This window comes from Eurosta solidaginis, chromosome X (genome assembly GCF_040869045.1).
Source record: "Eurosta solidaginis isolate ZX-2024a chromosome X, ASM4086904v1, whole genome shotgun sequence".
NCBI classification, from domain to species: Eukaryota; Metazoa; Arthropoda; class Insecta; order Diptera; family Tephritidae; genus Eurosta; species Eurosta solidaginis.
In genome coordinates this window covers 144,796,388-144,813,339 of record NC_090324.1, presented here as the reverse complement: position 1 = coordinate 144,813,339, position 16,952 = coordinate 144,796,388, and positions in this window count along the sequence as shown.

Below are 16,952 nucleotides of genomic sequence, written 5' to 3'. Positions count from 1 at the left end.
TTTGTAACCATTTCAACTATCATAGGAGTGCGGGTTCGACTCCCACTCCCGGGATAAAAGGCTTTGAAGAGATTTACAAGGTATAATCGAAACAGCTGTCGCCTTTTCCGTCCTGATGTCACGTTGTTTAAATTTTTCCCAAATTATTAAATAAATTATAAAATTAAAAATTGCTTGAAATAAATGTTTTCATACATTTAAAGCGATACGGGCAATCCCCGGTTAACTCATTATAAGTAGACAATATTTGGTTAATTCGTTGTAGTTCTATAAATAGAAAAAAAAACAACAACAATGCCAAGTTTCTCTGAAAACCGCCTTACAAAAATTCATAACTTCAAAACATAACTACATACGAATTATGTGATGTGTAGAAGATAATATATGCGAAAGAAGGCAATTGGAAAAAACTTTACAACAACTAAGACATTACGTAGCTGAATGCGTTTGTAACCATTTCAACTATCATAGGAGTGCGGGTTCGACTCCCACTCCCGGGATAAAAGGCTTTGAAGAGATTTACAAGGTATAATCGAAACAGCTGTCGCCTTTTCCGTCCTGATGTCACGTTGTTTAAATTTTTCCCAAATTATTAAATAAATTATAAAATTAAAAATTGCTTGAAATAAATGTTTTCATACATTTAAAGCGATACGGTCAATCCCCGGTTAACTCATTATAAGTAGAAAATGTAAATATTTTGTTTGCGCACAAAAGTGCGCAAGTCTAATTTATCCTTCAACTTAGTAATTATTAATTCAATATACAACAGAATATATGTATTTTGACGTGTAATTCATAAAGATATAGTACATGTCGTAAAAATGTATAAATAGTAAATTCAGGGTTATAAATTCAATTATTGTATTACAAAATGTATGTTGAAAATGAATATGTAAGTATATGTTGTGAGGGTACAAAACCCTCGGTTTTTGGGGTCCTCACAGTTACAGTGACTTCAACACACCTCCTCAAAATTAACAAGAAACAGAAGTTATATGAAAACATATAAACAACACATTAATGATTAAACTAAATGTTAAGTGGTGGCAGGTCGAGTACTCTGGTAAATCATGCAATTATGGTCCAACATTTATTGCATGATTGGGAAAAACCAGTTAAACCCAATCAGACCAATATAGTTCAAATTTAACAAATTTTAATTCATTAACAGCCGGTTTCAAGAAGCCAATTTAAGTAAATAATAAATTTTTTTCATTTTAACCATTTAAATAATTTTAAATTAAGTGGTTACCTTCGCTCATTTAAGTTTTATTTAAATATGCGTCTGGCAATGTTGACGTTTTCGATCAGCTGATTTAAAAGCAGCAAGCAATATTTATTTATGAATATTTGTGAAAAAAGGAATCTTCCGATGAAAGTGATATGGAGTGAGAGATTTTATCAATCATATTTATAAATAAACGACCTCGTATAAGGAGAGAACGACCAAATTGTTTTATGTGCTATGATGAGGTAGACTTTCGATATAGATTTCGTTTGATAAAAGAATCAGCTTGGATGGTCCTTGAAATGATTAGGGACAAAATTCAGCACAAAACTAAAAAGTTAGTAAACATGTAAAGATATTTTGCATTCTATCACACATTTTTTAATGTTTTTGTTAATATAACAGAAATGGCGCAATTTCCCCCGAAGTTATGCTTTTATTAACATTGCGTTTTCTGCAACTGGCTGCATGCAAAGGACTGGTGGCGATATATGCGGCGTATCAAAAAGTTCTTCCTGTCGTGCAATAAAGAAAGGTTGCCACAATATAGCATTGTTAAGAGAACGATTTTTATTTTTTCCTTTGGAAGTGGAAAGCCAAAGAGAAATTCAGAAACAATTTTATAAGACTGCAAAATTTCCGCGCGTGCTAGCTGCCATAGACTGCACTCATGTGAGAATTGAATCTCCAGGTCAGCATAAATATCATATAAACTTCAATCATGATAATTTTAAATGTATGACTTATTAGGTGGGAACGAAGCAGAAATCTTCCGCAATAGAAAAGGCTAATTTTCGATTAATGTGCAAACACTTTGTGACATTGCACTGAATATATTGGACATCGTAGCCCGCTGGCCGGGGTCCTCACATGATGTATTAATACTGAATAATTCACGTATATTTAGCCGATTTGAGACAGGGGAGTTCGGAAATGCACTAGTCGTAGCCGATAATGGCTACCCATGCAATAGGTGGATAATGACACCTTTGTTAAAAGTGCAAACTCCGGCTGTGGCATTATTCAATGTATCACAAATCAGAACTCGCAAGTGTGCAGAGCGCCAATATGAAGTATGGAAACGGCGATTTCCTGTCTTAGCGTTGGGTATACGTATGCGTCTAAAGAAAGTGGAAGGGGTTATAGCCGGTACTGCAGTTTTACTTAAAATTTGCAACTTAAACAAGGATAATGTTGCTCCGACAAACTAAAGTGAAATAAATGATGTCATCGATAGACTCGCTGAAGTGCCTACAATCTCAGCTGCCGAAATGACAATTTTTATAGAAAATATATAAGGTATATGCTTAACCGGATTTAGGTCCAATTTTTAGTATTAAAACACCAAAAATTGTTTCTTCTTTAGTTTACCAATATATTTCGGTTACACACGGTAACCATCTTCAGGGCTTTGAACAATAAACAAATTACAGAAACATAAAATAAAAATACAATTTACATAAAAAATTAAACAAACATGAGCATTTCTCTACATACATTATTTTACACGTCTTCGCTGTTTAACGTGGAGTTAGTCACTGTCCGCTTATTGTTTATCAAGTGTTTGTAGTAGCTCGCGCAGTTATCAATGCCCGTTTTGTAATTCATTCCTATGTTAGTCGGTGTGTTTAAAATATGAAGTACTTCTAAAGTCAATCTCTTATTATATTGTTTCTCTTCCTGAAGTATTGTTGTTTGGTTAAAGTTCGGAGAGTGGTTTTTCGTCGTACAGTGTGTTATAAGTGCTGTTTTATGGTGAGTTGTTTCGTGGCAATGTTTAAAGTCTGATTTATGTTGGGCTAGTCGAGTTTTTAATTTGGCTTTGGCTGTGCCCACATATATATTATTGAATGATTCCATGTCATTTCCATTACATGGTATTTTATATATCACATTGCTTCTATCCGCCTGAGGTACCTTAGATTTTGTTTTGTTGAATACATTTCTTAATGTGTTAATTGGCTTGTGCGCTATTTTAACTTTTTCTTTATTATAACAATCCGAGTTTGCTAAGCGCTCTTATAAATTTGGTACATAAGGTAATGATTTGAAAATTTCAGGTTTTTGTGATTCCCGTTGACTAGCTTGTGATGTACAACTTTTAATTAGGGTATTTGTAATATTTTCAGGAAAATCTTGACTTTTTAATAATACCTTTGCTTCTTCTTTGATCTCTTCGTGGTAAGCGTCATCTGATATATGTAGCATACGTCGTATACAGCCCATTGATGTATTCATTATCATCGTCTTTGGTTGTTTCGAATGAAAGTTAATGATTCGTCCTGTAGATGTGGATTTCTTATACCACTTTAACTTCAATTGGTTGCCTCGTCGAATAATAATTGAGTCAAGATATGGCAATTTTCCGTCGTCTTCGAGTTCCGTTGTGAACTTTATATGTTTGTTATAGGAATTTAATGCGTCAAGTGTGTTTTGTACCTCATCTTCATTTATTATGGCGAATAGGTCGTCCACGTACTTTGTGACTAATCTTGGAACTCTTGTTAACTTTTTCATTGTGTTCTCCAACAACTCCTCCATCACGATATTTGCAATCACTGGTGAGGTCGGTGATCCCGTTGGCAACCCTTTCAGCTGGGTGTAAATTTTATCATTAAATTTGAAATACCGATTTTCTTCGATGCAAAATTTTAACATTTCTATAAACATTTTCTTTGGTAGTTTCGTATGCTTTTCTATTATCGTCCATTTTCTTATTATGATGTCAAGTGCTAGTTGGGTTGGTATACTGGGAAACAGGGAAATTACGTCAAATGATATTAGAAAATATATAATACAAAACTTACTTATCTATATAAATAAACGCGATGTCCCTCTTCCAATTTGCGTGAAAGTTAGAAAGAGGGTATGGGGGAGGGGATAACAAGAAGAAGAGGAATATTGGTAGGAACGGGGGATGATAACCTAGAAGGTTTGACGCGATGTACCTCTTCCTATTTGCGTGAAAGTTAGAAAGAGGGTATGGGGGAGGGGATAACAAGAAGAAGAGGAATGTTGGTACGAACGGGGGATGATAACCTAGAAGGTTTGACATGGTTATATGAATTCGTTCTCTTTTTGAAATATATATAAATGCGCCGCTCAGTGGTTGTAAAGTCAGCAGGTCGGTCCACTGAGTATAGGGAGTTGATCAGATGCGAAAGTTAGCATTGGCTGCCAATTTACGCGATGATTATTTAGATGTCTGGCGAGCTGCTGCGGTTCCCAACTACTCTGGTGGTGGCATCTCCATTCACAGTGCTGAACGTAGTACCGTCTATAAGTTCTGCGAGCTCCCGCCTCCTGGCATTTGAAGTGATGTTACAATGCCAGAGAAAGTTACAACAACAACATCGCGGGGTTGAGTGGGCGATATTCAATGAAGGCGTCGGAATGAATAAAATAGGGCTTTACTGGAATTTTTACTTTCATGTCTTCACAAGTTTCTGGTGCTACAGAACAACAACAACAACCACTACTTTAGTTAATTAAACACAAACATATATTATTCACTTATTTTATAATCCATGATGTATTCTTAAAATACATCTGGCAAGTACATAGAAAGGTTTTGAACCTACAGGGATGTGGCGATCGTCTCCTCAACTAAATTGAGGTATTTTGCGTTTTTCTCAGTTGCTTCTCTAATATTTGCATTTCAAGAAAATGTTTCTCAATAGCAAACTGTTTTTGTAGTTTACGGCTTTCCTTTATTTGCTAAATACAATTCCTCCTTAAGTTTCTTTTCCGACCATTTGGTCTTTATTTCTGCTAGCTTATTTATTTATTTATTTGTTAGTCTACAAATTTTACAATCAATCAGACTAAATATGAATGAATGAATGAATATAAATGCGGATTACAGTGTAAAACTAACAAGCATACTTAGTGAGCAAGATTATATTATAAAATATGTATATACATATATTATTGAATCAGTTGTCGGGATGGACTGTGATGCTGAGCAACGGAATTGATTATCAGTGCTGTCAGAATGGACGTGATTTCGAGCAGCTGATGTATATTTAACACACAATAGTAGGGCTGCGATGTGTGGGAGGTTGGAAAGGACGTGATTCCAAGCCACCCGCCCAAAGTAACTAATGATTATTAGTGCTGTCGGAATGGACGTGATTTCCAGCAGCTGATGTATATTTAACACACAATGAGTAGGGCTGTGATGTGTGGGAGGTTGGAAAGGACGTGATTCCAAGCCAACCGCCCAAAGTAACTATTGATTATTAGTGCTGTCGGAATGGACTTGATTTCGAGCAGCTGATGTATATTTAACACACAATGAGTAGGGCTGCGATGTGTGGGAGGTTGGAAAGGACGGGATTCCAAGCCAACCGCCCAAAGTAACTGGAGCAGGTAACAGATTTAGTTTAACATGTGATTATATATTTTTATACTCAGTTGAGCAGAGCTCACAGAGTATATTAAGATTGATTGGATAACGGTTGGTTGTACATATATAAAGGAATCGAGATAGATATATACTTCCATATATCAAAATAATCAGGATCGAAAAAAAATTTGATTGAGCCATGTCCGTCCGTCCGTCCGTTAACACGATAACTTGAGTAAATTTTGAGGTATCTTGATGAAATTTGGTATGTAGGTTCCTGGGCACTCATCTCAGATCGCTATTTAAAATGAATGATATCGGACAATAACCACGCCCACTTTTTCGATATCGAAAATTTCGAAAAACCGAAAAATTGCGATAATTCATTACAAAAGAGAGATAAAGCGACGAAACTTGGTAGATGAGTTGAACTTATGACGCAGAATAGAAAATTAGTAAAATTTTGGACAATGGGTGTGGCACCGCCCACTTTTAAAAGAAGGTAATTTAAAATTTTGCAAGCTGTAATTTGGCAGTCGTTGAAGATATCATGATGAAATTTGGCAGCAACGTTACTCCTATTACTATATGTACGCTTAATAAAAATTAGCAAAATCGGAGAAGGACCACGCCCACTTTAAAAAAAAAAATTGTTTAAGGTAAAATTTTAACACAAAATTTAATATCTTTACAGTATATAAGTAAATTATGTCAACATTCAACTCCAGTAATGATATAGTGCAACAAAATACAAAAATAAAAGAAAATTTCAAAATGGGCGTGGCTCCGCCCTTTTTCATTTAATTTGTCTAGGATACTTTTAACGCCATAAGTCGAACAAAAATTAACCAATCCTTTTGAAATTTTGTAGGGGCATAGATTTTATGACGCTAACTCTTTTCTGTGAAAATGGGCGAAATCGGTTGATGCCACGCCCAGTTTTTATACACAGTCGTCCGTCTGTCCTTCCGCATGGCCGTTAACACGATAACTTGAGCAAAAATCGACATATCTTTAATGAATTTAGTTCACGTGCTTACTTGAACTCACTTTATCTTGGTATGAAAAATGAAAGAAATCCGATTATGACCACGCCCACTTTTTCGATATCGAAAATTACGAAAAATGAAAAAAAAATGCCATAATTCTATACCAAATACGAAAAAAGGGATGAAACATGGTAAGGTAATTGGATTGTTTTATTGAAGCGAAATATAACTTTAGAAAAACTTTATAAAATGGTTGTGACACCTACCATATTAAGTAGAAGAAAATGAAAAAGTTCTGCAGGGCGAAATAAAAAACCCTTAAAATCTTGGCAGTTATTACATATATAAATAAATTAGCGGTATCCAACAGATGATGTTCTGGGTCAGCCTGGTCCACATTTTGGTCGATATCTGGAAAACGCCTTCACATATACAACTACCACCACTCCCTTTTAAAACTCTCATTAGTACCTTTAATTTGATACCCATATCGTTCAAACTCATTCTAGAGTCACCCCTGGTCCACCTTTATGGCGATATCTCGAAAAGTCGTCCACCTATAGAACTAAGGCCCACTCCCTTTTAAAATACTCATTAACTCCTTTCGTTTGATACCCATATCGTACAAACATATTCTAAAGTCACCCCTGGTCCACCTTTATGGCGATATATCGAAAAGGCGAACACCTATAGAACGAAGGCCCACTCCCTTTTAAAAATACTCATTAACACCTTTCATTTGATACCCATATCGCACTAACAAAGTCTAGAGTCACCCCTGGTCCACCTTTATTGCGATACCTCGAAAAGGCGTCCACCTATAGAACTAAGGCCCACTCCCTTTTAAAATACTCATTAATTCCTTTCGTTTGATACCCATATTGCACAAACGAATTCTATAGTCACCCCTGGCCCACCTTTATGGCGATATCCCGAAACGGCGTCCACCTATGGAACTAAGGATTACTCCCTTTTAAAATACTCATTAACACCTTTCTTTTGATACCCATATTGTACAAACAAATTCTAGAGTCACCCCTTGTCCACCTTTATGGCGATATTTCGAAAATGCGATCACCTATACAACAACCACCACTCCCTTTTAAAATAGTCATTAACTCATTTCGTTTGATACCCATATTGCACAAACGAATTCTAGAGTCACCCCTGGCCCACCTTTATGGCGATATCTCGAAACGGCGTCCACCTATGGAACTAAGGATTACTCCCTTTTAAAATACTCATTAACACCTTTCATTTGATACCCATATCGTACAAACATATTCTAAAGTCACCCCTGGTCCGCCTTTATGGCGATATCTCGAAAAGGCGAACACCTATAGAACGAAGGCCCACTCCCTTTTAAAAATACTCATTAACACCTTCCATTTGATACCCATATCGTACTAACAAAGTCTAGAGTCACCCCTGGTCACACCTTTATTGCGATACCTCGAAAAGGCGTCCACCTATAGAACTAAGGCCCACTCCCTTTTAAAATACTCATTAACTCCTTTCGTTTGATACCCATATTGCACAAACGAATTCTAGAGTCACCCCTGGCCCACCTTTATGGCGATATCTCGAAACGGCGTCCACCTATGGAACTAAGGATTACTCCCTTTTAAAATACTCATTAACACCTTTCTTTTGATACCCATATTGTACAAACAAATTCTAGAGTCACACCTGGTCCACCTTTATGGCGATATTTCGAAAATGCGACCACCTATACAACAACCACCACGCCCTTTTAAAACCCTCATTAATACCTTTAATTTGATACCCATATCGTAAAAACACATTCTAGATTCACCCCTGGTCCACCTTTATGGCGATATTTCGAAACGCGTCCACCTATAGAACTAAGGCCCACTCCCTTTTAAAATACTCATTAACACCTTTCGTTTGATGCCCATATTGTACAAACAAATTCTAGGGTCACCCCTGGTCCACCTTTATGGCGATATCTCGAAACGGCGTCCACCTATGGGACTAAGGATTACTCCCTTTTAAAATACTTATTAACACCTTTCTTTTGATACCCATATTGAACAAACAAATTCTAGGGTCACCCCTGGTCCACCTTTATGGCGCTATCTCGAAACGGCGTTCACCTATGGAACTAAGGTTTACTCCCTTTTAAAATACTCATTAACACTTTTCATTTGATACCCATATCGTACAAACGCATTCTAGAGTCACCCCTGGTCCACCTTTATGGCGATATCTCGAAAAGGGGACCAACTATACAACAACCACCACTCCCTTTTAAAACCCTCATTAATACCTTTAATTTGATACCCCTATCGTACAAGCACATTCTAGAGTCAACCCTGGTCCACCTTTATGGCGATATTTCGAAACGGCATCCACCTATAGAACTAAGGCCCACTCCCTTTTAAAATACTCATTAACACCATTCGTTTGATGCCCATATTGTACAAACAAGATCTAAGGTCACCCCTGTTCCACCTTTGTGGCGATATCTCGAAACGGCGTACACCTATGGGACTAAGGATTACTTTACCCTTTTAAAATACTCATTAACACCTTTAATTTGATACCCATATCGTACAAACGCATTCTAGAGTCAACCATGATCCACCTTTATGGCTATATCCCTAAATGGCGTCCACCTATAGAACTATGGCCCACTCCCTCATAAAATACTCTTTAATGCCTTTCGTTTGATACACATGTCATACAAACACATTCCAGGGTTTCCCTCGGTTCATTTTCCTACATGGTTATTTTCCCTTATGTTGTCACCATAGCTCTGAACTGAGTATGTAATGTTCGGTTACACCCGAACTTAACCTTCCTTACTTGTTTTATAGTGTAAAGTGTGTCGCAAGTATCAATACTATTGCAGTGATTATTGAAATCTTGACACAGACAACGAAGAGGTTCATGCATTTGAAAATTCGATCTACATGTATTTAAATATAGCGGTTGGAAATACCGAGAGGGCCTAAAAGGGACATTAAACATCACCTCGCCAAGCAGAAATGGACTGTTTATCATCCCCCTTAATAGTTTTACCATAAATAAAACGCCAAGCATCTCCCTACGGCTCTGTAGTGAAGGCAGCTGTAAAAGTTTTAATCGGCTGCAATAGGGCGGTAGGTTCCTTGATTGCAAATGGTTTAAAGCAAAAAGCAAAAATTGCTTCTGGACCGATTCCAATTTTTCGCTATGAACCTGATAACGCGGGTTCCAGATAATGGAAGCATATTCCAATATAGATCTCACTAACGATAAAAAAAAGAGTTTTAGTGACATAGGGGTCATTGAATTCCTTTGACCACCTTTTTACGAAAGCCAAAGTGCCTCTAGCCCTATTCACACACGATTCGATATGTAATTTGAAGTCCAGTTTAGGGTCCATTATAACGCCAAGATCAGTAAAGTTTGTGACTTGCTTAATGATATAATCGCCTATCATGTACTGATAGGTTTTAAAAGATTTCCTCGTAAAACACATAAACTTGCACTTCGGTAAATTTAGTGACATGACGTTCACGTCACACCACTCAACCAGATTATTCAAATCCAATTGAAGAAGTGCCCTATCTTCAGGTGAGCGAATGGGCATAACCAGTTTGACATCGTCAGCGTACATCAGCGGTAAGCAGCGCTTCAAAACATTTGGGAGGTAATTAATGAAGAGCAGAAACAACACTAGACCAAGGTGACTGCCCCGTGGAACTCCATAAGATACATTGATGAATTCAGACAAACAATTGTTAAACACAACGGTTTGCTTTCTACCTACCAAGTACGAAGAGACCCAAGAGAGAAGCCGTGATGGAAAACCCAATCGATCGAGTTTTAGTAGGAGTAAGGAATGGGAAACTTTATCAAACGCCTTACTGAAATCAGTGTAAATGACGTCAACTTCTCAGTTCGTCCTTAAGTTATTGGATACGAGGGTTGTGAACTTCAGCAAGTTAGACACAATGGACTTACCCCTGCAAAAGCCATGTTGTGACAGGTCCACTGCCGAAGATACTACAAAAGCCAGTTGATTTGTGACAACTGATTCAAATAGTTTTGGAATAGCACAAAGTTTGGCTATTCCTCTATAGTTTGTGACACAAGATCTACTCCCACTTTTATAAAGTGGTATTATAAACGACTCCTTCCACTTCTTAGGGAATATCCCTTGCCTCAAAGAGGCATTAAATAAGCAGGTAAGGGGTTGACAAAGAAATTGAGCGCAAATTCTGAGCACAACAGATGGTATTTCATCAGGTCCACTGGAGTAGGAAATTTTCAGACTTTCCAGATGCCTTAGTACCTCATCTGTATGAATATGTGGGATACCTACTGAGTTAAGCGAAGGTAACATGTATTGATAAACCACCGGAGGGGAGTCAGGAATAGTCGAGTAATTAGATTTAAAAAAGTCAGCAAACATATTTGCAATCTCGGAGACAATACTGGAAATCCGATCGTTATACTTCATTACAGAAGGAAACCCTTTAATTTTTTTTTGGAGTTGACGAAGGAATAAAACGTTTTTGGATTGGGAGAGATCCGATGCTTAATATTCATCAGATAATTCTTATAGCATCTTATATGTAGCCTGTTGTACTTAAGGCGCAAGATGGAGTATGCAGCATAGTAACTATTAGAGCCAGATAATTTGAAACGCTTGAAGAAGCGTGTTTTTTTTTTTTGTTAGATAATTAAGTTCTCTAGAGCTCCAAGCAGTAGCTGGAGATGCTGAGGAGGTTTTGGAAAAAGGCACACATTTGAGGAATATCGCTTGTAAAACGTTGGTGAAATGGACGGAGCTCGCTTCAATATCTCCGTCGTACTCAGGCCACTTTATTTTAGAGACTTCGTCGATTAGTAAAGACCAATTGGCCTTTCTAAACAGAAACCGGCGGGAAGACGCATTCGGATCTGTAGTATACCGCACGGGTAAGCTAAGACAATCCAGGTAAATTGAAAGTGCTGGATGATAAACATCCTCAGGCAATACCACTGGATCACATCGAGTAACAGAACAATTCGATGTGTCGTCTGAAAAAATCAAATCAAGATATTTGCCAAATTTATTATGAATTCTGTTAAGTTGATAAAGACCAATGTCTGCAAGGTCATTTAAAAACTCGTAGAATACAACATTACAAGCAGTGGGAACTAGCATTGCGTCAATAAAATTTCACGACACAAAGGGCAGATTAAAATCGCCATCCACTAAGACAGAATCAACAGACCTTGACATAGCAAATATAAATTTCAATAGGGAAGAATGTTTTAAGTAAATAGAAATATCTGACTGGGGCGGAATATAAGACGCAACAAAATATTTATAAGTAGATAAAAGTTTAACTCGCACGCAGAGGATTTCAACATCAGAAGAATCATCGAAGTACACTTTCTCAGCAGAGAATCTGTTGTGTACGGCGATTAACACGCCTCCACCAACTCTGTTTCGTCGGTCTTTCCTAAAGATCTCATAAGAATCTGCTAATATCTCAGAGTTAAACACAGTTGGTTTCAACCATGTCTCAGTAAAAACTAAAGCGTCATAACAGAGTTCATGACTACGGAGAAAAAGATCAACTAGTTTAGTAGTTAGACCCCTAACATTCTGATAATAGACGTTGAGGCCATTATGAAAGGTGTCAGACAAATCTATGACTCCGTGGGAATTTCTACATCTTTTCGAAAAAAAGGAAGTTTGTTTTCTGTTTACATTCTCAACGCACAGCTTTTTGTTTTTTTTTGCCTTTTTAATTGCGCTGATGCATAGTTTTCCCAAAGCTCAAAGCCTGCGAATAGTTGGTTAAGAATTTGTAAGTCATGAAGTTACAATTGTGGACCATTTTTTTTCAGTTGGACTTGAAGTACCAAGGTTTTTGCTAGTTGCTTGTTCGTTTACGTCTTTATCATTTGCACCACAATCTAGTAGCACAAGTGTTTCAAAATTACATTTACGAAAATATACAAAATCGAATATACCATTCCTTTCTCTCGTCATTAGGCTTTCCATTGCTTGCTTACTTGAAACGTCTTCATATTGATCATCGCTCAAAACTGTTAAAAATCCTTCACAGAGAAAGCACGTATGCATATAAACATAATGAATACCATATTAATGGTAGTAGTTAGTATTGTATAATGCAAACAACGTGACTGATCCAAACCTTCCTTATTTTGCTTGTCGTTGTCGTAATTAGGATTCACCCGCTGGATTTGGCTCTCCGGAAGAATTCCACTTAGTAATTTATCAATAATTTATCAATTTGTGGACCTTGTTGGCGATGGCGAGTACCGAATAAGATTTAATGATGAGCTGTACGAGCTATACGCAGACATCGACATAGTCCAGCGAATTAAAACGCAGCGGCTGCGCTGGCTAGGCCATGTTATGCGAATGAATGATGATGCTCCGGCCAATAAAGTGTTTCTATCGGAACCCGCCTATGGAAGCAGAGGTAGAGGGCGGCCCCCACTCCGTTGGAAGGACCAGGTGGAAAACGATTTAAACTCCCTTGGTGTGACCAATTGGTGCCGGTTGGCGGAGCGAAGGAGCGTCTGGCGCGCCTTGTTGGACGGCCATTACCGTTTAGACGGTTAAGCGCCAATTAAGTAAGTAAGTAAGTAATTTATCAATTTCGGAAAAAGGTTGCTTCCTAGGTGGCCCTCCACCCGTTCCATAGCAATACTTTTTGGGCTCGGCAGATCGTCTTTTCATATCTGTTTTTAGGTTTGAATACTTGGTTCGTAAAGTCTTTGCTGACCGAGGTATTCCAGAGCACGTTGAGTTAAAACTTTCCGATACATTTTCCCAAGATTTATCTTTTTGATCGGGCCGCACTCTCCCAGTAACTTTACACTCCAAAACATCTGCATTTTGCTGTACCTAGTCTAGCAAAATATTAATTTCACGAGATGTAAAATTTTTTGTGCGAGTTGCGTTTTCCATTTTTAACTTTTGCACAATTTATGCGTTTGTTTACAAAAATCAGCTGTTATTCTGGTAGCAACATCCCTGATGTTACATTTTTTGGCTGTCAAAACTGAAGAATGGTGAAATGCGGGAAATTTAACTGCAAAGTTAAATAAAAAATAAAAATTTAATTTAAAATTGACTTAACTTTAAGAAAAAAATTATGTAAGTATACAAAAGTTTAGTAGTATAATAACTATAAATATATATTTAGTTGTAATAAAAAGAGTTTAAATCATCAGTCCAAGTTCATCTCTTAAATCGGTAAATCGTGGTCCTGGTAATGGTTTGGTTAAAATATCAGCCAGTTGTTTACCTGGAATATACTCAAGAACAATTAGTTGTCTTTCAATTTGATCTCTAGAAAAATGCTATCTGATATCGATATGTTTAGTCGTTTTATGGTACGTAGGATTGTTAATTCTAATACATCCTAGACTGTCTTCAAATATTTTTATGGGTTGCTCATAGTCTAATTTAATACTATCTGCTAGTGATTTCAACCACATAACGCCATATATGCAGCTTCAGTCGACGATGGCGCAACAGAATTTTGTTTCTTCGTATTCCAAAAAATAAGACATGAGTCGAACATTTGGAATAAATACCCTGCAGTACTTTTTCTATCGTTTTCATTTCCGAACCAGTCGGAATCGACATAACCAGTAAAAATTTTATCAAAATCTTCGTTTCATACAAAAGTTAATTTTAAATTAATTGTACCTTTTAAATATCTCAAAACCCTTTTTAGTCAATGCCGTAATTCTTTATTATTCTTATTCGTATATCTATGTACTTAAAATGCCAATTGATGTACTTAAATCAGGCCGAGTACATAACGTTATATACACTAGGCATTCAATTAAATTTCGACATGGCGCATTATATATTTCATCTGAATTTAAATTTTCATAATCCAATTTACTTGGAAGTGGAGTATTAACTAGATTACAACCATCCATGCCAAATTTTTCCAAAACTTTATTGATATAAGCCGATTGACTAAGTTCAATTTTATTATTTTGCCTACTAACTTTTATTCCGATAAAATGTCTAATTTCAGATAAATCAGTCATTCTGAATTTACCCATTAAATAATATTTAAACCATGACATTGTTGCAAAGTCGTATATTGATATGACTAAATCATCGACATATAATAATAAGTAGATATTCTTCTTTACTTCAGATTTATCCAATAAATACAATGATCTACTTCTGAGCTAATAAATCCAATTTCTTGTAATGTCTTTTCAAACATTTCATACCAACATCTAGCTGCCTGTTTTAGACGATAAATTGATTTATTTAGTTAACACACTTTATCATCTTCGCATGGTAACCCTTGAGGAATTTTCTTATAAATTTCCTCTTTCAATTTTCCATATGATGAACTTTCAGTTCAAATTGATTCGATAAAGACAGAATAATTCGAAGACTTGATATTCTTGCTACGGGAGCAAAAGTCTCATCATAGTCAGCTAAGCTTTGCATCTGACAAGGTTACCCATTTCATCATTCTTGATTGTGAAAACCCACATACAATCAATAATATTTTTATTTTTCGGAGTATCAACTATAATCCATGTTTCATTCAATATATAAGAATCTAGTTCTTCTTTAATTGCCTGTTGCAATTTTAGTATGTCATGCATGTCTTTTATCTCATCATAATTGTTTGGTACATCAGAAAAAGACATTTGTGAGTATAGTAGGCAACTATCCAAATCCAAAAATCTGTAACATTTTGGTGGTTTATCTCTCAGCCTATCACTTCGTCTCACTTCAATACTTTCATCCATACTTTCATTCTGGGATTTAGGCTCATCTTTTTCCTTACTTTCTTTCAGGAAATTATCATTTAGAAAGTTTTCATTACTTTCATGCTGTGATTCATTTTGCTGATCCTACTATCATTCTGGATAGCCCAAGAACTTTCAGGGCTCTCAACTTCCAAAATCTCTGTGTTAATCATATTAACTTCATCTACAACTAAATCTCCGGCTACAACAAACTTATTTTCCTCTAACACCCATAACTTATAACCATTTGTTTCGTAACCAACAATTATACAAGATCGCGGGTTCGAATCGAGCTCAAAGCCTAAAAATAATTATTTAATCATTATTATTGTTATGATAAATGTTTTCTTAATTGAAAAAAATATTAAATTAGAATAGAAGAAAGAAAAAATTTAGACAACTTCCAAAGCTCGTTCTTGCCAATTGATATTCACAACACTGCGACATCTGTTGCAGAACAAATGTGAAAATTGGACTTGTTTGAGGGCAATGCTGCCATAGTGTCATATTTTATTGACACTTTTTCCCCGTGCTCTGGGATGTATTAACAATTTTTGTTGTTATATCGGCCTACTGATTTGTAAGATCGCGGGTTCGAATCGAGCTCAAGGCCTAACAATAATTATTTTATCATTATTATTGTTATGGTAAATTTTTTCTTAATTGAAAAAATTATTAAATTAGAATAGAAGAAAGAAAAAATTTAGACAACTGCCAAAGATCGTTGTATAGATCCGCGATCTTACAAATCAGTAGGCCGATATAACAACAAAAATTGTCAACAAGTATACATTTTAAAGATTTTTCATCAAATTTTCTCTTTCTTGTTTTGTTGTGCATATAAACTGTAGATCCAAAAACTTTCAAATATATTAAGTTTGGCTTTCGACTATGCCACATCGCAAAAGTAATTTTTTTCTTATCATATAGAGCTTTACTTGGGGTTCGGTTTATTAAATAAGTAGATGTCAACAGCTTCTCCCCAAAAATATTTACCTAATTTTGTTCCATTTATCATAGCTCGTGCCTTTTCAGTTATAGTCCTTATCATACGCTCAGATACACCATTCAGTTGTGGTGTATGCGGAATTGTTAAATGGTACCTTATACGCCTTTCATCACAATACTCTCTCATCTCATTTGATAAATATTCCCTACCATTATCGACATACAACTTTACTACTTTTAGATTAAAATGATTTTCACTTTTCGCAACAAAGTCTTTAAAATGAGCAAACACATCTGACTTATGGGCTATCAAGTATGTTACACAATAATGTGTATATTGATCAACAAAAATTACGTAGTAATTTCTACCATCAACTGTAGGAGGCGTAATCGGACCACATACATCTAAGTGTATTATAAAAAATGGCCTTTTTATATAGTCCTTATCTTTTTTTTTATCTTTAAACTTTGAAAATGGCAATCATGCTTGTTTCCCTTTTATACAATCCTCACAGACATCATTATCAATTTTAATACTATCTAATAACTCTGTATACTCACATATTTTTTTTCGTTTCATATCTATTAATTTCCCTTTACTAATATGCCCTAATCGTTCATGCCACATTGGTATTAGCTTTTATTGATTTTGTCTGTTATAAAT